This window comes from Ascaphus truei, chromosome 19 (genome assembly GCF_040206685.1).
Source record: "Ascaphus truei isolate aAscTru1 chromosome 19, aAscTru1.hap1, whole genome shotgun sequence".
Taxonomy (NCBI): Eukaryota; Metazoa; Chordata; class Amphibia; order Anura; family Ascaphidae; genus Ascaphus; species Ascaphus truei.
Genome location: NC_134501.1, coordinates 26,304,858 through 26,326,919, shown reverse-complemented (window position 1 = coordinate 26,326,919; position 22,062 = coordinate 26,304,858). Strand labels below are relative to the sequence as shown.

The window sequence follows — 22,062 nt, the reverse complement described above, 5'->3', positions numbered from 1 at the left end:
ACAACACTGCCTGTTTCCAACTATTGTGCTCCCCCATCCTTTTTGTATTCACTGCCTACAAGGGTCCTGGATAGATCCTGCTGGGGTTCCGAGTCACAAGAGGATACCACTTGAAAACTACTTACAGGCAGTATTACACCACAACTTTTTTTTTATACCTCCGCACATCAAATAAGCCATACAGAGATAGCGCCCGGGTACCTCCACAAACAACTCCCTCTGGACCCTGCGAGAGTTGAGAGAATCCCTCTTCTCTGTAGTTGCAATGATATGGATAGGAGATCCCTGCTTCAGCGCAGTCTTGCATCCTTCTTCCTGGGATTAAGACCCAGTCAGTCCCAGCAGACTCCACGACCACCATCCAGTGGGTCTAAGGGACTGTGCCAGCTTCCTTAGCTGGGGGGAATTTTCTCTCTCCCCCCTTCTCTGAGGAAAAACAGTCTCTCATAAGGCAGCTCTCTGTGTCTGCCGTTTACACTTCCTTGTTCAATCAGGAGTTCAGCCTGCTCAATTAGTTTGCAGGTGCTGCTAGTTTCTCTAGGGGAGATTAACTCCCGGTAGACTGGAAAGCACACTTGCTGCAACTCTCCAGCCTATACAGCATATATATATAATTTTCTGCATAAAGTAGGGTAAAGGCAGAAAAGAAGATTATCACTTTTTTTCCCTTTGCTTTGTAACTATTAGGTGACGTAAACTAAGAAAAAAAAAGGGAATTTAAATCTGCTTGCTTATCTGCTAACCTTATAAATTTGGGATTAACAGATCAAAGGGGGATTTGGCTGATAGAAAATGGAGGGTTTTTTTTACAGCTGCTCTGTCTCTTGTGAGGAAATGAGCTTTCGCATTTGCAAGATAAATGGGCTTTATGAATTCATACATTTGAGTGCATTTCTTATGTTCTGTGGCCGTACGCATTCAAATACAAAATGAAAGAGGGGGGCGTGAAAAACATGCTCAATAAGTATCTCACGACCATGTGGCTAAATCTTCAGCACAGGCTCGCGCTAGAAATTAAGAGGAGATTTAGGAAATATATGGAATTCTATGGCCAGATTCACTAAACTCCATTGAGTCACATTATGTGGCATTAACCTAATTTAATGGAGATGGGGGAGGTGGAGAGAGGGGGGGAGAGAGAGAGGGGGAGAGAGAGAGGGGGAGAAAGAGAGGGGAACAGAGAGAGAGGGGGGAAAGAGGGAGAGAGAGGGGGGAAAGAGGGAGAGAGAGGGGGGATAGAGGGAGAGAGAGGGGGATAAAGGCAGGGAGAGAGGAGGAGATAGAGAAAGAGGGGGAGAGGGGATAGAAAAAGAAAAAGGGTGAGAGAGAGGGTGTGTGTATGATGGGGGAGATAGCAAGAGTGAGAGAGGGGGAAAGAGTGATGGAGGGGGCTGAGATAGCGAGAAGGGATTGGGGTGAGAACTGGGACTGGGGAGAGAGAGAGAGAAGGGACTGGGGGGAAAGAGAGAGAGAAAAGGGACTGGGTTGAGAGCAAGAAGAGATTGGGGGGTGAGAGAGAAGTGACTGGGAGGGTAGGGTGGGGTTGTCCTGGAACAGGATAGTTTATTTCTGTTCCCCTTTTTGCAGCTCTCACTGCCAGCTTTCTCTATTTCAGTTGCATGCTTCTCTGCTCTGAAAACACACAGTGCCTGTGTAACTGATACATTTTGTTACATGTACCCTCTCCACACAGCCTGTAGCTGGTTGCCCTGGCAACCTACCAATTCTCTTAGCTGAGATTGGATCATTCCACCCCCCCTGTCCTTGCTGACAAGTTAGTTTGGTCCTGAGACTATTCCTGTCTCCCAGGAATCCCTCACTTCCTTTTCCATCCAAGCAGGCTGAGTGAGTACTACTATTCTCCCTACTCCCTCGCAAAAGCAATTCGTTTGACCTTCTCTTGATACAAAAGCACCTTCACATAGAGAAGCACTCCCTAAACACTCAACAACATCTACACGCACCCTTTATTTGCTGTGACTCTCTCAATAAAGTTAAGAATATACTAAAGGACTTGGTGTGCTTTCAAAGAGGGATGAGTTCAGCTATCTGGCCATACTCATATCCTGCATATAACACTGGGGCTGCAGAATAGGAAGAGAAAGAGAGAAGGGACTGGGGGAGAGAAAGAGAGAAGGGAACAGGAGAGAGAAAGAGAGAAAGGACTGGGGGAGAGAGAAAATTGATGGGGAGAGGGAGAGACAAGGGATAGGAGAGAGAGGGAGAGACAAGGGATAGGAGAGAGAGGGAGAGACAAGGCATGGGAGAGAGACAAGGGATAGGAGGGAGAAGTGATGGGTGAGAGGGAGAGAGAAAGGATAGGAGAGGGAGAAGGGATGGGTGAGAGGGAGAGAGAAGGGATAGGAGAGGGAGAGAGAAGGAATAGGGGAGAGAGAAGGGATGGGAGTGAGGGAGAGAGAAGGGATGGAAGAGAGGGAGAGAGAAGAGCTGGGAGAGGAGGGATAGGAGAGAGGGAGAGAGAAGGGATAGGAGGGAGAGAGAAGGGATAGGAGAGAGGGAGGGAGAAGGGATAGGAGAGAGGGAGAGAGAAGGGATAGGAGAGAGGGAGAGAGAAATGATAGGAGAGAGGGAGAGAAGGGATAGGAGAGAGGGAGAGAAGGGATAGAAGAGAGGGATAGAGAAGGGATGGGAGAGAAGGGATAGGAGAGAGGGAGAGAGAAGGGATAGGAGAGAGAGAGAGAGAGAGGGAGAAGGGATGGGAGTGAGGGAGAGAGAAGGGATGGGAGAGAGAAGGGATGGGAGAGAGGGAGAGACAAGAGATAGGAGAGGGAGAGACAAGGGATAGGAGAGAGGGAAAGAGAAGGGATGGGAGTGAGGGATGGGAGAAGGCATGGGAGAGAGAAGGGATAGGAGAGAGGGAGAGTGAAGGGATAGGAGAGAGGGAGAGAGAGAGAAGGGATGGGAGAGAGAAGGGAGGGGAGAGAGGGGGAGACAAGGGATAGGAGAGGGAGAGACAAGGGATAGGAGAGAGGGAGCGAGAAGGGATAGGTAAGAGGAAGAGAGAGTAGGGATAGTAGAGAGGGAGAGAGAAGGGATAGGAGAGAGGGAGAGAGAAGGGATGGGAGAGAGGGAGAGAATGGATAGGAGAGAAGGTGAGAGATGGGATGGGAGAGAGAGACGGGATGGGAGGGAGGGAGAAAGAAGGGATAAGAGAGAGAGCGAAGGAATGGGAGAGAGGGAGAAAGAAGGGATAGGAGAGAGGGAGAGAGAAGGGATGGAGACATTGGAAGCTCCCGCAGTGAGTGACGGCTGTACCCCCCATGCTGCCTGCACACACTGAGGGGCAGTTTGGGGGATTATTAAGCGTGTGTTCCCCCCGCGAGCTCAGGACACTATATACTGCCTGGGATCGGTCACACAGTGTTAGCGATAGTCTGAGGTTTATTCACTAGGGGTTCGGGGACAAATATTTTCTAGCAGGGGGTGCAGTGTAATAAAGGTCAGGAACCGCTGGCATAGATTGAAGACCAGCATTTAGGGCCTTTTAATTACTTATAATGTAATGTCATAAATTATATACTGTGACATTGTTCCATAATATTAGGCAGCTGTCTGTCCGATTTACTGTAAGGCAGAAAGTGGAAAAATGGGGGGAAATCACCCATTCCACAGTACCCTCGACCCTGCAGATATCTCAAACCAAGACCACGGCTATACGGGCCTCTACGATTCTAACCTCTCCAACCCCAGACCACGGCTAACGGACTTGACTATTCTGAACTCTCCATTCCAAGGCTTTGGCAAGTGTCAACTAACCGACTCTCTCCAACCCAGCCCTGAGGCGGTTTCCTGGGTTAGCCACGACCCGATCCCTAGGGCGAAAATGGTATCCTACATACAGATGGAAAGAAAAACAATACAGACCGGCGCCTTAAAGTCCAAATGGGAGATATAAAAGTTCAATGGATGATTAGGAATATCCAATGGATGTTGATCTGGTCCAGTGGACAGCAGGTTCCTCAGCAGCAGAATAGTTATAACATGCAGGGGAGACAAGAGAATAAAATCATAGTGTAACACTGTATGATAGAGACAAAAAACACATGGACATAGACAAACATACACAAACAACACTAAACAGTAGGCTGACTATTATTAAAGATTATTTAATAAACATATTAAAATGCAGGTAGACACCAGTTACCTGCATTTTAATATGTTTATTAAATAATCTTTAATAATAGTCAGCCTACTGTTTAGTGTTGTTTGTGTATGTTTGTCTATGTCCATGTGTTTTTTGTCTCTATCATACAGTGTTACACTATGATTTTATTCTCTTGTCTCCCCTGCATGTTATAACTATTCTGCTGCTGAGGAACCTGCTGTCCACTGGACCAGATCAACATCCATTGGATATTCCTAATCATCCATTGAACTTTTATATCTCCCATTTGGACTTTAAGGCGCCGGTCTGTATTGTTTTTCTTTTTGTCTATCACTAACTGTGTTTGGGTTAGTTATTCCTGGCAGCCTTGCCTATTGTAATACTATATAATATTCATCACGTTGTTGTCAATATTTGAATTGTATTTGTACACATTTATTTTATTTTTTAGCGCTAATCACACCATCCTTTTTTCTAGCTACATACAGATGGAGCGTAGTTCTAGTTACCGCTGGCAACGACTTAAGCGAAGATGATGTCCCACATGGACCCTGCATTTTCCCAGAGCTCCACCCAGTGGTTGCCCGCTCACATACCCCAACCCCACGATAAAGATGGAGGATTTTAGTCCCAGACAGGCACCTGAGGTGCCTTTGGGGGCTGAACTTTTCTACCCCTCTGATAGCCCCAGTAAGAACAAAGCTAGTCCAGGGTCAGTTCACAGCCGTCGGTCTGGCCGCAGCAGTCGCGCTCGGAACTCAGGGAAGTAATACAGCAACTGGTGGATGGCCTAGCGCAGTCCTCACAGTCACACCTCTACCGCAAGTTGAAAGCTTTCTCCAGGGTATCACCCCCCGCCGGGGAAGAAAAGTTTGGGGATTTCAAAGACCATCCCCTGCAGGTGCTCAAGGAATGGACTTGTTCGGAACCTGGGAGGAGGCAGCGGATAGTCGAATGCCTAAGACTCCCAGCTACCAACATTATGAGAATGCACCCAGAGCTACAGGGGGAAGTCACTGCCCAAGAGCAGGTACAGTGGTACTGCTCCCCCGGGCCTATGGTGTTGAGGATGATGAAGATGAACTCTTGGCACAGTTCCGTGCTCTCCGGCAGCAGGAGGGAGAAGAGCTGTCCGTGTTCGTCCGGCGCATACAGCAAGCTTTGTGGAACTTACTCTCAAAGAAAGTCATTGCTGCACCAGTCGTGGATGAGTACCGATTCAAACAGCTTCTGAAAGGATCCCTACCCTTTCATCCTATAGCCCTTATGCTGCGATGCGCCCCTCTGGCGTTGAAACCCCCTGGCTTTACGGAATTGATAGGTCAAATAAAGAAGCAGGAGATTCAAGTGCTATTCCATACTTCCAAGACATTGCGAGAGTCTCCCAAGCGAGAGAGTAAGGTGGCTCCATCCAGGAAGCCTAATGCGAAGGAGAATCCTGAGGAGAGCACCCCCCAGGACTTTCCATGCCAGACACCCCAGGCGCCTCGGAGCTTGGCCCCTAACCCCAGATCAGGTGCGCCCGAGGTGTCTGCTGCTATACCTGCAACCGAGAAGGTCACCTTGCAAGGGACTGTCCAAACTCGGGAACCCCCACTCCTGGAGCCCTGGCCTTCACCGTTCACCCGGCAGAGCGGCCGTCCGCCTCCTCGGACAGTGGACCCATGGCTAATCCCAAAAAGGAGCCCCAACAGGATGTCTATAACCGTGTAGGACCTGCAGCCATAGTACGAGTACTAGTTGAGGGAATCAACTTTGGGAATCGCTTTGCTGGACACTGGTTCTCAAGTGACGATCATATACCGGTCTTTCTAAGACCTGTACCTCCAGCATCTGCCTCTGCAGTCGGTGGAGAAAAATACATTATGGGGCTTCAGCAGCGAAGAATACCCCATCGACGGAGTGATTCAAGTGAGGCTGGATATACCGCAGCTTAACACCAACAAGACTCACCCCGTGGAAGCGTTGGTGTGTCCTGAACCCAAGGAACATCCGAATTCCCCCATCATACTAGGGACCAATGATGATGTGGTGCGATCCTTGATTCGGGCGTACTTTAAAGAAGCTGGGGAATTACTCTTCTCGTCCTTATGTGTGGATTATCGCACCCTGAATCGCCGCACGGTTCCGGATCAATACACCTTACCTCGGATTGAAGAGATCATCAGCGCCTTACCCGGTAGTCAGTGGTTCAGCATGCTGGACCTGCAGTCTGGGTACTACCAGGTCCCCATGAGCCCTGAAGACCAAGAGAAGATAGCGCTTTGTCTGCCCCCTTGGGTTTTATCAGTTTACCAGGATGCCCCAAGGCATTTGTGGTGCACCCGCCACCTTCCAGAGATTGATGGAAAAGACCATCGGAGACATGAACCCCTGAGAGTGTCTGGTCTATCTAGATGATATCATCTTCGGACGGGCACTAGAGGAGCATGAAGACTGCCTCCCGAAGGTCTTGGACATATTGCAGAAAGACGGTCTGAAGTTGTCTCTGGACAAATGCAAATTCTGCCACACCTTGTGGGCCATATCGTATCTGTGGAGGGAGTGGTCATTGACCCAACCAAGGTGGAAGTGGTGGTGAACTGGCCTAGACCTGAGAATGTGATGGAACACCGTTCCTTCATGGGATTCTGCTGATGCTACCAGAGATTTGTGGAGGGATATTCATGTAATGCAAAAGTTCTGAATAACTTGCTGAAAATCTATCATGAAGATCCTCACCAAAAAGCAGTGATTCCACGAACGCCGTTCAGGGACAAGTGGACTTCGCCTGTGAGAAGGCATTCCTGGAGCTAAAGAAGAGTCTTACCAAAGCTCCTGTCTTGGCCTATGCCGATCCGGATCTACCGAACCTCTTGCACGTGGATGCCAGTTTCAATGGTCTGGGAGCGGTACTGCATCAAAAATATCCTGCTGGCCCCCGGTCGGTAGCCTATGTGAGTCGCAGTCTGACTCCAAGCGAGCAGAATTATCCGGTCCATAAATTGGAATTTCTAGTGTTAAAATGGGCCGTTGTAGATAAGCTACATGATTACCTTTATGGGGTCTCCTTCGAGGTAAGGACCAACAACAATCCGTTGACCTACATCCTGACCTCCGCCAAATTGGACGCCACAGGTCACAGGTGGTTGGCCGCCCTAACTACAAGTTGACCCTAAAATACAAGCCGAGTCCCCTCAATGTCGGAGCTGCTGCTCTTTCCCTAAGGCCCGGAGTGAGCTCAGCACAGGACGATGGCGAATGGGAAGAGATTCCTGGTCCCGGGATTCGTGCAATGTGCTCTACAGCGGCTATAGTGGAGGACAAAGTATCCTTCTCCGAACTCCGAGTGGTGGGCTCTATGGGATGCCAATCAGAAGCACTCCCTGCGGCATACTGCTGTCCGGAAGCCATGTCCATAACTCAAGACTCCATAATGAGGTGGAATGAGCTCGATGTAGCTCAGATACGAGATCCTGTGGCTGGAGCCCTGCGTTGGGCCATCCAAGGATAGAATCCCTCCTTAGTGAAGCGTGCTCCGGCAGATACGGTCGCTCTCCTCATGAGGGAGTGGGACAAGTTCCAAATAGACAATGGCCTCCTCTATCGAGTCATCCCCTGTCACAATCACCCGGATAGGAGACAACTAGTTCTGCCGAGAAGTTTGCAGTATATAGTTCTAAAGTCCCTACATGATGACCATGGACACTTGGGAGTAGACAAGACATTTGGGCTCGCACGAGACCAATTCTTCTGGCCCAAAATGCGGGAATCAGTGGAGCGCCATTGCTGGAGATGCTTGCATTGCATACAGCGGAAAACACTGCCTATGCGCCCAGCCCCAATGGGCCACCTGAAGAACTCTTATCCCATGGACCTAGTCTGTATGGACTTCCTATGTATTGAGCAAGACTCTAGGGGTATCAGGAATGTTCTTGTGATAACTGATCATTATACCCGATACGCCCCAGCTTTCCCTACCAAAGATCAAAAGGCCCTCACCGTGACCAAGGTACTGTGGGAAAAGTACTTAGTTCATTACGGTCTACCCAAGCGAATGCACTCAGATCAGGTCGTGACTTCGAGCAAGCTGATTAAAGAGCCACTGAAGCTACTTAATATCGAGAAGTCCCATACGACCTCGTATCAGCCTAAATGAGATGCCCTTCAGGAGCGATTCAATCGGACCTTGCTAGACATGCTAGGTACACAACGGGACTCTGAGAAGGCCGGGTGGAGCAAACATGTAGAGCATTTGGAACATGCCTACAACTGTACGAGGCATGAGTCCACTGGGTTCACACCATACTTCATGATGTTCGGCAGAGAGTCCAGACTACCAGTGGATATTCATCTAAGAGTGTCCATCGACGGAGTGCCCAACATGACCCACTATCAATACGTTGAAAGACAACCTCCATAGGGCATATCAGTTGGCAGAAGAAGTCACCGCCAAACTTAATCAAAATAACAAGAGGAGATATGACTGCAAAGTACACTATCGGGAACTGCGGCCTGGGAACAAGGTTCTCTTGCGGAACCTGGGAATACCGGGGAAGCACAAGTTAGCTGACCGAAGGCGAGAGGCTCCCTTCGAAGTGGAGTCGCAGATGCCTGGGCTCCCTGTCTGTCGTATTAAGGATTCGGAGGGGCGGGTAAAAGTATGGCATCGGAAACATTTACTTCCAATCAGGGCCGCCAACAGAAATCATGGGACCCAGGACAAACGAAAGGAGCAGGGCCCCCTGTAATCCATAGCGCACCCCTCCCCCCCAAACCCATAACGCACCTACCACGAAAAAATATCTTTTAGCGCGCAACTTTTACTTAACTGTTTTCTTATTGTGGTACAGAAAAAAACATTACAATGCAACCTGTTTATTTTTATATTTTCAACAAAATACATGCGTGGGTGAATAACGGTGGCTGGGTGGGTGAATGACGGTGGCTGGGTGGGTGAATGACGGTGGCTGGGTGGGTGAATGACGGTGGCTGGGTGGGTGACAGTGAAAGACGGTGGGTGGGAGACAGTGAATGACGGTGGGTGGGAGACAGTGAATGATGGTGGGTGGGAGACAGTGAATGACGGTGGGTGGGAGACAGTGAATGACGATGGGTGGGAGACAGTGAATGACAGTGGGTGGGAGACAGTGAATGACGGTGGGTGGGAGACAGTGAATGACTGTGGGTGGGAGACAGTGACTGGGATACAGTGACTATGGGTGAGTGAGTGACTGGGTGGGTGAATGAGTGACTGGGTGGGTGAGTGACTGGGTGGGTGAGTGGGTGGGTGAGTGAGTGAATGACTGGGTGGGTGAGTGACTGGGTGGGTGAGTGAGTGACTGGGTGAGGGACTGGGTGGGTGAGTGAGGAACTGGGTGGGTGAGTGAGGAACTGGGTGGGTGAGTGAGGGACTGGGTGGGTGGGTGAGTGACTGGGTGAGTGAGTGAGTGGGTGACAGTGACTGGGTGGGTGACAGTGACTGGGTGGGTGACAGTGACTGACTGGGTGACTGTGACTGACTGGGTGACAGAGACTGACTGGGTGGGTGGATGACAGTGACTGGGTGGGTGAGTGACAGTGGGTGGGTGGGTGACGGTTTTACTTACCTTGACCGGTGGGTGCTGCTTCCTTGCCGCCAGACACTTCCTCCTATTGCCCCCGATATCACCGACAGCTGCGGGAGGGGGGCTCGGGGTAGGGGGGCACGGGAGGTGGGTGGCTGGGGGGGGGGGGGCGAGGCGGACTAGAGCAGGAGGCGTGCGAGGGGGAAGCTGAATTGGCGCTTCCCCCTCCGTATCAAGTTGGGAGCGGGGGGGGATGGGTTGCGTGCACGGGGGTTGTGCGCGTGCGCGGCGATTCCCCCTCTGTCCCACGTGGGCAGCGGGGAGGCTGGGTTGCGTGCGGGGAGGCTGGGTTGCGCACGCGGGGCCTGTCTTGGCGCTTCCCCCACCGTCCCACGTGGGGAGCGGGGGTGGGCTGGGTTGCGTGCGCGGGGCCTGTCTTGGCGCTTCCCCCTCCATCCCACGTGGGGAGCGGGGGAACGGGGAGCGGGCCCACAGGCAGCAGGCAGGACACAGCGCTTGCCCTGCGCATGCGCGGGGACCACGAGAATCGCCGCGATTTTTTTTTCCAATGTAATTAACTGGCGCCCGGCCGAGCAGGGGGCCCCGGCCCCCCTGACTCACGGGGCCCGGGACGCCAGTATCCTTTGTCCCCCCCTGTTGGTGGCCCTGCTTCCAATTCCGCAAGTGGAGGTTAACAATGGAGCTGAACCAGCAACCATGATGCCAACAACAGAACAAGACGACCCTAGTGGAATTCCGGATCCCCTAAGTGAAGACAATCAGGATCCAATGGAGGGAACTACTTCCAATACGAGTTGAGACTGGTGGGCAGCACCAGCCAAAACTTGGGTAATGGTCCTGTCAGTCATGTGCCATCTCCAGTGGCTTCAACAAGCCGACCTCTTAACCCAGTCCTAGCTTCACACCCAAAAGAGACAGTTCAAACCCAGATTCACACCTTATGAAAGGGCCAGGGCCACAAGCCGATGGTAGCCTCTCCAAACAAGAAGATGCTGAGGAAGAAATTTGTCGGAGTCAGAGAGTGAGACGCCCTCCAACAAGAGGGGTGTAGGATTTTCTAGAGGCACCCCATTATGAGTCTCAGCAGTTGTCTCGGAGCAGGTTTGCATTCATAATGACGGTGCTAACCGAAATCTTTAATATTGTTTAGATATTGTGTTACTGTGTTAAGTTAAGTTATATATATGATATGTATTTCTTATTGTATAAAAGAAATTGTTAGTGGTATAAGTTTCCATGTGGGGACGATGGAGTCTTCACCAGGGGGAGGGTGTAATGGGGTCCCCTTACTTGCCTGGGTGAGGGGGAGCTGCTCTGTGTCACCCCGGTGATCTGAGGTTCCGTCAGATCGGGAGATCAGGGGAAAGTTGCAGTGGCCATCTTGGGATTGGCGTCGCATGTAAGCCTATGGAACAGTGTGCTGCGGTGGCCATGTTGAGATTGGCAACGCCGGAGGGGGAGGGACTTAATAGCAGGAATTTCATCCGTGGACTGGGGATGGCATGCTCAGTCGTCACAGAGCCAGCAAAGAGGACGGACATGTCCAGGGAGCAAGTAAGCCCCTGGACTAGGCCAGACTTTGCCCTTAGGCCCCAGGTAGGCCCCGATCCCTATTGACACCAGTATTGTAGGGCAGGCCCTAGATAGGGACCCTTCCCAGTAGAGACAGACGACCCACATCACTGCAACCGGACAGACGTCTGCACAGCGACCTGCGGCCTTCAGACAAGACCACACATGGCAGCCAGCAATAAGGCGTGTGGGGAGTTTTGCAGACCCCGCATTGTGGGACCACTGATGTGACTGTGCTAATGGAGGATCCCTCTAATTCCCTGGTGTTACCCAGGAAGGTAACCACCGTGCACCACCACACTTCAGGGAGGGTAGCGCTACCTTCACACACTTTGGGGTGGGAATAATTCTGTGGACACTGGGGGTCTAGGTGTTATTGCTATTGTATGTTCAGTGTTAATGTGCTTACGAGCAGGGACCTGCTGGTAAAGAATATTGTTATTACTACTGGTGTGTGTGTGTGTGTGTGTGTGTGTGTGTGTGTGTGTGTGTGTGTGTGTGTGTGTGTGTGTGTGTGTGTGTGTGTGTGTGTGTGTGTGTGTGTGTGTGTGTGTGTGTGTGTGTGTGTGTGTGTGTGTGTGTGTGGTAATTGCTTTGTATTGGGTCTTATGAGGAGTCATCCCGCTCACGCTGGGATCCTCTTAGGTGGGATCCTCTTAGATGTCCGCGGTTTCCCTTAGGCATAGGGAAAGGGGGGTCACGTGACCAGTGGCGGCATTTGCCGCCGTGTTGCTATGGCAACGCGCGTGTGTCATCACGCCACATGACCCCGTGGTGTCATTTGACGCCGTATTGCCATGGAGATGCTTCCAGACGCCGGCTGAAGCAAGGTAAGTTGAGGTTCCAGAGGCCTCACGTGATCCCCCAGCATTTAATTTTAATGGGACTCTGCAACCGCCCGCGCCCCCTCAGAAAAATCTCGCGCCTCCCAGTTTGCTCACCCCAGATCTATACCAATGTTTTGAACCAATCCAAAAGCTCAAAGGGTTAATGTCATCGCCAAAATGTTAATTTGCCGTGAAAATTGCTTTTTTCCGCATTTCTCAATATTTGCAAATTAGCTGGAATTCAAAGAAAATTGAAGAATATACGTTTGAAAAAAAAACCAGACACTTGTTTTTAGAAAATTAGAGAATATTGAAAACAGAGACTATTTGAAAATTCCCCCTCCCCCAAACAAAGTTGAAAATGAGTGACAGGTAACCAAGAGGTTAACACTCAGGCGCTTCAAGAGTCAGCTGGATAGCTGTGTCCTGTTTGTAAATAAATAAATAAATACAGTCCCGGCCAATCTCCCAAGTAAACCTATGAGTATAAACTTCTCCTCTTTACAACTAGCTCTCCATAGAGCACAAGTGATATTGCATGTGGAGATTCACAATTAGGGGAGCAGTGAAGACTCTTTGACAAAGGCCCACCGGGCTGAAACGCGTCAGAGGATCCGCCAGACTTTTACCCTGATGTTCTATTAAAAGTTTTTCTATCACCACCATTGCCTGTATGCGGTTTCCTTCCACGGCTGTGCATCGCTTCTACCTCTGCCGGGAGGTGTGTGTGTGTTAAAGTTGAAAATGAGAAGAATATTTGAGAATGTAAAAAAAAATGTGAATCGAATCTTGACACATTCCCCATTTCTAGACATTGTATTGTATGTCTTTATTTATATAGCGCCAAAAGTTTACTCAGCGCTCCACAAAGAATACAGTACAGAGAATTATAATAATACAATAAGTGCAGCAAAATCAGACAATAGGAAAGGAAATCCCTGCCCAGAAGAGCTTACAATCTACGAGGTTTAATGGGAAACTTACAGAGACAGTAGGTGAGGGAGAAAGTGCTGTAGATGGCAGTGCTTGGTCACAATGGGTGGTAGGAGTAACTGAGTGTGGGACAATAGCCATGAGTGCAGGCTATTGGGATGCTTTGTGGGGTGAGTTTTAAGGTAGGTCAGTATTAATGAAAAGGTTAACACCATTTACAGGGGAAGAAGTGGCAGGGAGGCGTGAGTGAGATCAGGTGTGTATGTCTGGCTTCAGGCTCAGGGAAGATCCCCAGCAGCAGGAAGGAGTAGATAGAGGGTGTGAGTAGGGGATTTGTGTGGGTGCTTTTTATTGAGGGTTAAAGAAGTTGTTGGGAGAGAGGTGTATAAATAATGGTGCAGTGGGGAGTGGGGATGTTGGAGAGAACAGAGACATTCACAAAGGAGCGAGAAAACAGTAAATAGATTAAGCAATAGGGAGGGCATAGTGAGATGCAGGAGGAGAGACTTCCCAGGTAATGGAGGATAAAAGTGAACAAATAAATCACAGATGTTAAAAGAGAATGTCTCACAGTGGCAAGGTTGTAATGCAGAGTCCAGATCTTCCTCCAATTTCAACTCCAAAATGAACTCTTGTGGACACTTTAGATATGACACTTAAGATGTGACTCTTTTGATGTTAAACAGCCATGCTACAGTGACTTAAGTACCCTAATCACATGCATTTGACTAACACTTAAGGGAGGGGTTTGCCTAATCAACTCAGACATACCAAATAGTTAGATTATCAATTCTCTCTCAATTGATAGGAATCAGCTCACAAACATACCAAATCATTTTTTTTATTTAGGGAGGGATTGTAAGGTACAGTTGTTCACCTAAATACAGGATTATCCCCTGCAAAATATTCAAATTCAATTTCAGATCTCAGCCACATAACACGGACGTTTGCAGCTAAGGTTTAGGATTAATATTTAAAGATTATGTTTCTCCTGGGGATACAGCTCAGAAGAACCAGGGCTCCCCGCCACGGGTACATTTCGGTATGTTATCTGCATCATATCACCCAGAGAAATCAAACCCTGCGTTTCTATCACACACAAAAAAAAAGATCTTTAAACGTCAACACAGGAAATGTCAAAAAAAAGAAAAACATCTGATCTGGCTTCTTGGGTTTTTTTTTTCCCCCTTCTTCTTTTAAATCACCTTTCATGACTTTGAGATATGTTTTACACTTTGGAAAGAGATTAAAAAGGAGATGCTGAAACGGGAAAGAAGGATAGGACTCAGGGCAGCGATGTGATTTCAAAAGGGAGTTGAACTGCTCTGCACGAAGAAAAGAAAATCAGATGTTCAATGTTTTAATATCCTTGAAATGCAGCTATTTTATCATTACAAAGTCGGGGGGGGGGGGGACAGGACACAGTATGGTCACGTATAGGGTTTCCAGGTGTCTAGTATAGAACCGGACAGTCCTGTATTTGGACAATCTGTCCAGTAAAAAATAATACTCTAATATAATTTGGCACGTGCTGCACTTAAAGAAAACTTACGACCAGGGGTGTGCAAACTGTTGCTCCTGCACCCCCCTGGCTTGCGTCCCCTGGTGTTCGCACCCCCCCCCCTTCGCTTAGAGCGGCGTCAAATAATGTAAGTAGTCATGTGACATCATGTCGTCGTTATTTGACGTCGCGTTGCATGATGACGCTTCCAGACGCCTGCTGAATCATGGTAAGTTGAGATTGCAGAGGCCTCACTCGATCCCCCGGCATTTGATTTGAATGCCTTGGGGAAGAGCGTGGGGTCTCTGTATCCGCCCGCCAACCTCACCCCAGAAAAATCTCTCACGAACCAACCAGTTTGCGAACCCCAGACGTACGCCACCCGCAAGGTGACGGGGAAAACGAACGCAGAGAACCGTCGCGAAAAGTAACGCAGGCCGCACATTTCCCAACAAGTAGACCTGTGTCAATATGTAAACGTCAGCTCGCCCTAACTCCTTCCACCCACTCCACAAATCCCCCCCATCTCATCGCAGAAAGAGTCGGGAGTCGGGACGAAAGTTTACGCTTTTCATACATAAAGCCCAATATGTTTTGACTTTTGGGGCAGTGAAGGGATAAAATAATGTATTTTGCAAATATCAAAGGATATTTAATAATAATGAGGATTTTGCATTTGATTATTTACTAGTGTCAACGAAGGTAGAGAACTTGTCTACCAGATGTCCACCAAACCTGCTTTATTCCTCCCATTGTCCTGTGTCTTACAGTGGTTAAGCTGCCAACAACGATTCTGGGTAGTGACATGCAAATGAGCACACTGGGTGTGTCACTTTTAGCTTCCTTTTCATTTTTTTACATGGAATCCCTAAAGCTTTAGGCTGCTGCAATTATAAGTTTGTACTAAGACATAATGTACTTTGACATCTTCACCCGACCTCCCCCCACCACCAAAAAAAAATCCAACACGTGAATGTCCAATATTGACCGCAAATGTTTTGCGTGTTTCTTGGACCATTACACCCACAAGTCTCCTCCCAGGAGCCATCAACTTATAGTGGATGGTACTTTGGAATTCCAGTCAATTCTGGAAGTCTGGCCAATGGTCTAGAGCAGAGGTGGGCAATTATTTTGGCTGTGAGGGCCTCTTCATGATCTTGGGTATGTTTCGGGGGTCACGCAATGAATGTACATACTCTACTTCTCACTAACATCTCCCCTTTCTCTCTCACTCTCTTCCCCCTCCCTTCTCTCTTAGGCTAGGTCCCCGGTGCAGCCGGCGGCACGTGCGTGTCTCCCACCAGCTCCTTACCTCCTTCCTGGTTGTCCCCGGCCCATCCTCGCACCCTGGCTCACTGCGTACTGTGACGCATCATCTAGCAGGGGCTACAACAGGATTGTGATCCCGTGCGGCGACGCGTTACATGGTGCGCCAGGGAGCCAATCAGAGGCCAGGTATGTGACATCATCATTTTCTCGCACAAGGAACTCCCCTTTCTTTACTGGGTACCCGTGTTAGCAGAATTGCGATTGAAAGAGATATTCATCCCAAGACGAAGTGCCACAAACGGCAAATACTTTCACTGGTGAAATTTAGAACTATAAACACATGCGTTTATTAGCCTCGGGTAACACTGGTATTAGGAGATTACTGTATATTGTAAAGTATTTAAACCATGGATAGGATGAACTGGGGGCTGAGCCGGCGTCGTGGCCCCGGGCCCCCGTCCTGTTTTGGTCAAGCCCACCCCCCCTAAAAATGATGATCACTGCAGACAGCGGTGAAGTGCTGTGCACGCGCCGCCAGGACGCTAGGCGAGCATGCCGGCGAGTGCAGTGGGGCCTTAGCCCTCTATCATGTCTGTCTCTCCCCCCCAGGCCTCCCTCTGACCCCGAGGTCCTACCTCTTGTGCGAGTTGCTGTGCACGTCGGTGACGGAGGGAGACCAGCCACGCAGTGATTAGTGAAGTTGTCAATTTAAATTGATTGTGCCACCTGTAAAAAACTCTTTTGACAAAGGCCTGCCAGGCCGAAACGCGTCAAGAGGACTCGCTTGCACCTTGTGCAAATAAAGCTTCTTTTATCCCCATACATCAGCCTTCACTAATTCATTTTCAGCTGTGCGGCGTTTTTTCTCTCATTGAGAGGTTTTCCACATTGCTATACTGCACGTCTGCACGCTGAGTCGCTGCTGGTCTGCTGGGTCTCCCGTTACGTCATCCGGAAGTCTCGTCCATGCCGCCGGTCAAGTGACCACCCTCCGCTATTGCAGATGTCGGGTTGGCGGTGAAGAGGGCAGTTCGTGAGGCAAAGGCACCCCATCTCTATCCAGGAGAAGTTTACCAGCAGGAGCATTCACACCGCTGGAAGACCGGACAGGCTCGGTTCACACAACCCTAAGGATTAACACGTGAGTTTTCCGTGTCCCAACCCTATAGTGCTCAAGGTGAGCCGGTTGGGGGAAAAGACAGTGCACTATACTAAACTTTATCACGGTTGTTTATAGCCTGGGTCTCAGGATCTATTTCAGACTTTCTTACCAGCAGGACTGTGTCTTATTCTGAGCGCCTGGAGGGTTAGTCTATTGATTCACCCGTTTTGTATACTGAAGCAGGGATAGACTTAAAACTGACCTTATGGTGGCTCTTGGGGACTGAGTTTGGCCACCCCTGTAGAAGTTAGTGGGTGTTCTACTCAATAGGATTCCCTCTCCTCTCCTGCTAAAGACGTGTTTCAAGGTAGACTCCTCTCTGGCGTAATTCAACTTTCGCTTGGAGTTGGTCCATTTTTGACCCAACTTTTTGGTTGTGTTTTTCACATTTTTTTTCTCCAAAAGATAGAACGAAACACAGACGCCGAACATGTCTACATGTCATCTTCCCACTGTGAAAAAGCAGAGAGCTGGAGACGAGATCCCAAAACACAGGCACTTGGGCGGCAGTGTCCCCATGAACAGGTGTCTTCCAAACCTGCTTCCACCTCCGAGACGTTCTGAGTAATATCAGGACAGATCAAAACAAAGAGGGACAACAATCCTGACATTAGCCCGTCCACCCAGCAAGACAGGTCACTCTAGTCTTTTCATTACGAATGTTTGAACTTCACATCAGACGGGAACGAAGATTAAAACAAATATGAATTTAATCAGGGGGGATCAGACTTTTTTTTCCCCCTGATGTGAGAACAGGAATGAGCACAGGATAGATCCCCGGGACATATGCCTCAAATCAAAGACGTTTTGCTTACCACTAACTGCTCAGATGATCCATATCAGAACAACACAAAATGAAAAACAATTATTAATGCTTTTTGATGTCGAGTCTCTGATGTGACATCCTTTATTTTATTTCCCTTTGAGAGACGAAGGTCAAACCTAAACTTTATTGTTTCTTATTTCGTATCTATTTATTTTTCCTCTTACCGTGAAACTTTCACAGCGCCGTTTGACCTACTTAGAACATGTATTCTTCGAGGGGCTGAAACGCTTATTCTAAATGTATTATATTCCTATATACAGTAGAGGCAACTCTTATTCGAACAAAAACCAGTGGCAATTCCCCAAAAAACCCAGGAAACACCCAGGTACATTCTGAATACATGCCTTAAACTTTCCTTAAACTAGCCCCAGCATTTCTGCATTGATTAATGGCCTATCAGATTAACAGCGGGGGTCCCTGGGAGTCCCATTCAAACTGAATTGGACTGCCAGGGATCCCTGCTGTGTTAATCCTATGGGTCGTTAGTCAATGCAGAAATGCCTTAAACGTGCCTCAAACTAGCCCAGAACATACCCAGCACATACCCAGCACAAACCCAGCACATACCCAGCACACGCCCAGCACATACCTAGCACACACCCGGCACATACCCAGCACATACCCAGCACATACCCAGCACACACCCAGCACACACCCAGCACACACCCAGCACATACCCAGCACACACCCAGCACACACCCAGCACATACCCAGCACATACCCAGCACACACCCAGCACATACCCAGCACACACCCAGCACATACCCAGAATGTAACCCGGCTAGTTTACGGCAAATGTTAGAATAAACGTTGCCTCTACTGTATTATATGAAAACGACTCATTGTCATGTTTGGTTTCTTAACGCTTTGTTGCCAGTGGGGCAGTAAATTGGTTGAGTGTAGTCCCTGTCAGAGGAGGGCCCCCCCGCCCATCACCCCCTGACCCCAACAATGTAATTCTTTAAACAATATCAATACACCAATAAAGAGACGAGTTATGGAAAACAACAAGGCCACCGCTTTATTTTATAGACTTAATATACTTAATATAATATTATAATCTGCCCGTCTAAATACATACTGAAGGCATACACCATATACTGTACCAATGTTTTATTCACAATTAAGAGAACAAGACTGATTTATCAAAAACTGTTGCCAGCTGTGAGAAAAAGATATAGGTGAACACAGGGGTGGCCAACTCCAGTCCTTAAGGGCCACCAGCAGGTCAGCTTTTAAGGCTATCTCTGCTTCAGCACAGGTGGCTCAATCAGTGACTCAGTTAATGACTGCGGTGAAGACCAGAGCAGCAGTGGACCTTACCGATGGTGGTCCCAGGTGAACTAGTGGTGATTGCAAGTTCTAATGGTTTTTGTATTGACATTTTTTAAATAACATTAAATAAAACTAACTGTGCAACGTACATTGCTATTAATTACCATAACTTCCTTCCGTTGATTAATTTGTTATTTTTTATTGACGTTGGGAGGTATAACTTCCTGTCGGGCAATGCTATGGATGCCCAACGGAATGGACAGTTGGGTCAAATTTAAACCATCGTGGGACGTCCACCCTTGCCCCATCCAAGCTCGAAAGACCTTTGGCACAAGACCGCCATAAAACCAGGTAAGCACACATGCTTCAGTGCAGGTGGGTCCTCTTTCCACCCGCCTTTGGCCATGACACCACCCTTTTTAACGCAATAGGCTACCTTCGAGGACCAACAGTAAGACAGGGGTGGTCAACTCCAGTCCTCAAGGGCCACCAACATGGCAGGTATTGGGAATATCCCTGCTTCAGCATAGGTGACTGAGCCACTGATTGAGCCACCTGTGCTAAAGCAGGGATATCCTGAAAACGTGACCTGTTGGTGGCCCTTGAGGGCTGGAGTTGGCCTCCCCTGCAGTAAGACATAGCTGTGCCATCCCATTTGCTTTTTCCAAACATCAGACAGCTGAGAATTTTAAAACCAGTTAGTAAACATGGGAAGCTGGAACATAAGAGGGACGGGGGGGGGGTGTTTCCTATCACACCTCTCACTTTTGTGAGGCCTCTGTGTGTTGAGATGAACCTTATACCGGCTAAGTACTCACCCCTCTACCATGCCACAGGGTAGTGTATGTAAGCAATCGGGGAACACGTCCTTTGCGACGTGTTCCCTCCTCACCTGTGTCTGCACAGACCTCCGCACTGGCACCAACGCATGCGCGCATCCCCGCTCTGGTTACACAGCGCACGCGTAGCTCTTCTAGGACTGCCACTGAGCTTGGCGCCGCACATACTCACACACGTGGCGGCGTGCACCGCTCCCCAACTGTGCGGCAACTAATTCCTTGCCACTTGTCTCCTGCAGCCTATCGCGACTCCCGCTGAGGCCGCGCCTCCGCTCCGCCTCCTGTCCCATTGGTTCCTGCTTCCTATTTAGACCCTGCTCATGCTCAGAGTCATTGCTGAGCATAACTCTTGTGACCTTGTGTTCCTGCATTCTGTTTTGCCTTGTTACTGCCACTCAGGAACGTCCTACCGACTTGGAGGAACTTATTTCCGTATGTATCAGAGTCGATCAGCGTGTCCAGGAGAGGCAGGCGGAACGTCATAGTTCTCGGTCTTGTGTAACCAATGTTCCCATATGCAGTCTATCTCCGAATCTCTCTCTTTCTCTCGACGTTCCAGAACCCGGGCAGTTAGGAAGTCACCAGCTCACTTCTTCCGAGAAACAACGCCGTAGGATAGGGGCACTCTGTCTATATTGCGGGTTACCTGGACATCTTGTACTTCGCTGTCCTACTAAACCGGGAAACGCCAACACCCAATGAAAAAAGTGATTAAAGCCGTTAATTCAATACCAGTTTCCACTGCAAAGTGTGAGAGGAGGTTCAGTGGAATGAATTAGTCCGTGTCCCCACAAGGTGGAAGTCTTACTGTGGCACACCCACGGAACATACGTTTTATGAACTCGGTCGGGCCAGCTCTTTCCCTCTCCAACCCCGAAGGTGATGTTAAGCCTTGATGTGTTTTGGGAAGGCGCCGCGCTGAAGAAACTGCGGGTCGTAAATAAGAAAAAGCGCGGAATGATGATTCCCAATGTAAAATTTTGTGTATATTATATTATGCTATTACTATTCTGCTGACCTGTATGATATTTGGATCAATTTAAAATAGACGCTTAGACAGCAGTCTGAACCTACGAATGGAAAAGAATACTTACCTGCATGTTTAGCCACTTCATCATGGGGTTATTTTAATGTATGAATGTTATATATGTGTTTTTTAACCAATATTTGAATAAAACTTTATTATTTTTTCCTGATCTTCCCGGTCCCTATAGGTCAATAGACCTAATTACAGTAATTATCTGTTGGACCACTGCAGTCCACCTATTGAACTCCAACATAGAGTGCCACTAATAGAGGGAACCATTTTTGATCCTTCTGGGATCAACACTGTTAGTATATAATTTTTGTAATGTTCTATTGAAAAATGTTTATACTTCCTTGTAAACTTAAAGCCGTTTGGTTTTGTATAACAGACGTTTAATTTTATTTATTATAATTGTTTTTTGTAAGATTGATTTATTTTGAATATTTCACATTTGAAATTATATGACAGGTGGAGATCGACCCATAAGTTTTGGGGTTTAGGGGGGGGGGGGGAGAGTAGTAACATTGATGGATTTGGCAATAACCCAAGTTCAAAAATCCCATTTCCAGCACTGCACAGAACATTAACCCCTACAACATCTCACCTCACCCTGTGTGCAAACTAACAAACTATTATTTAAAATACGTCAGATATTGGTAAAAAGGCATCAATCTCCCATGTCACTGCCATTAGTACACTTTGCTCCTAGGAGGGACTGACCCCTTAACCATGTCACTGCCATTAGTACACTTTGCCCCTAGGAGGGACTGACCCCTTAACCATGTCACTGCCATTAGTACACTTTGCTCCTAGGAGGGACTGACCCCTTAACCATGTCACTGCCATTAGTACACTTTGTCCCTAGGAAGGACTGACCCTTTAAATATGTCACTGTGTCATGTACGCCCCTCCTGTGAGCCCGTGACCTGCATACAGGAAAAGGGTTAATATTCCACTTGCAAGCGGTCCCACTTTTCACCTTCACAAAGGTCCCTCAAATTAGTTAACATCTCCCCTAAAGCCGTCGCCTCAAATTTTCACCCTCAAATGGACAATATCTGCCCTAAAGGACAAGGCTTAATAAACAGCTTGCATGCTGCTTCACTCTTCACCTTCACAAAGGTCCCTCAAATGAGTT

The 22,062-nt window shown here is 48.5% G+C and overlaps 1 long non-coding RNA gene across 2 annotated transcripts in view; it reads left to right on the top strand.

Annotated features, from left to right (window-relative positions):
• The window catches only part of LOC142470084 (uncharacterized), a 38,013-nt gene extending 16,926 nt beyond the window's left edge, over positions 1–21,087 (top strand). Inside the window, exons 2-5 of one of the 2 annotated variants that reach the window (XR_012789160.1) lie at positions 15,785–15,981; positions 16,799–16,936; positions 19,273–19,409; positions 20,137–21,087. This is a non-coding gene — a long non-coding RNA (uncharacterized LOC142470084). Of the gene's footprint in view, positions 1–15,784; positions 15,982–16,644; positions 16,937–19,272; positions 19,410–20,136 lie in introns of both variants that reach the window. The other variant, XR_012789159.1, reaches the window with a different exon arrangement.
• The last annotated feature ends 975 nt before the right edge of the window (positions 21,088–22,062 follow it).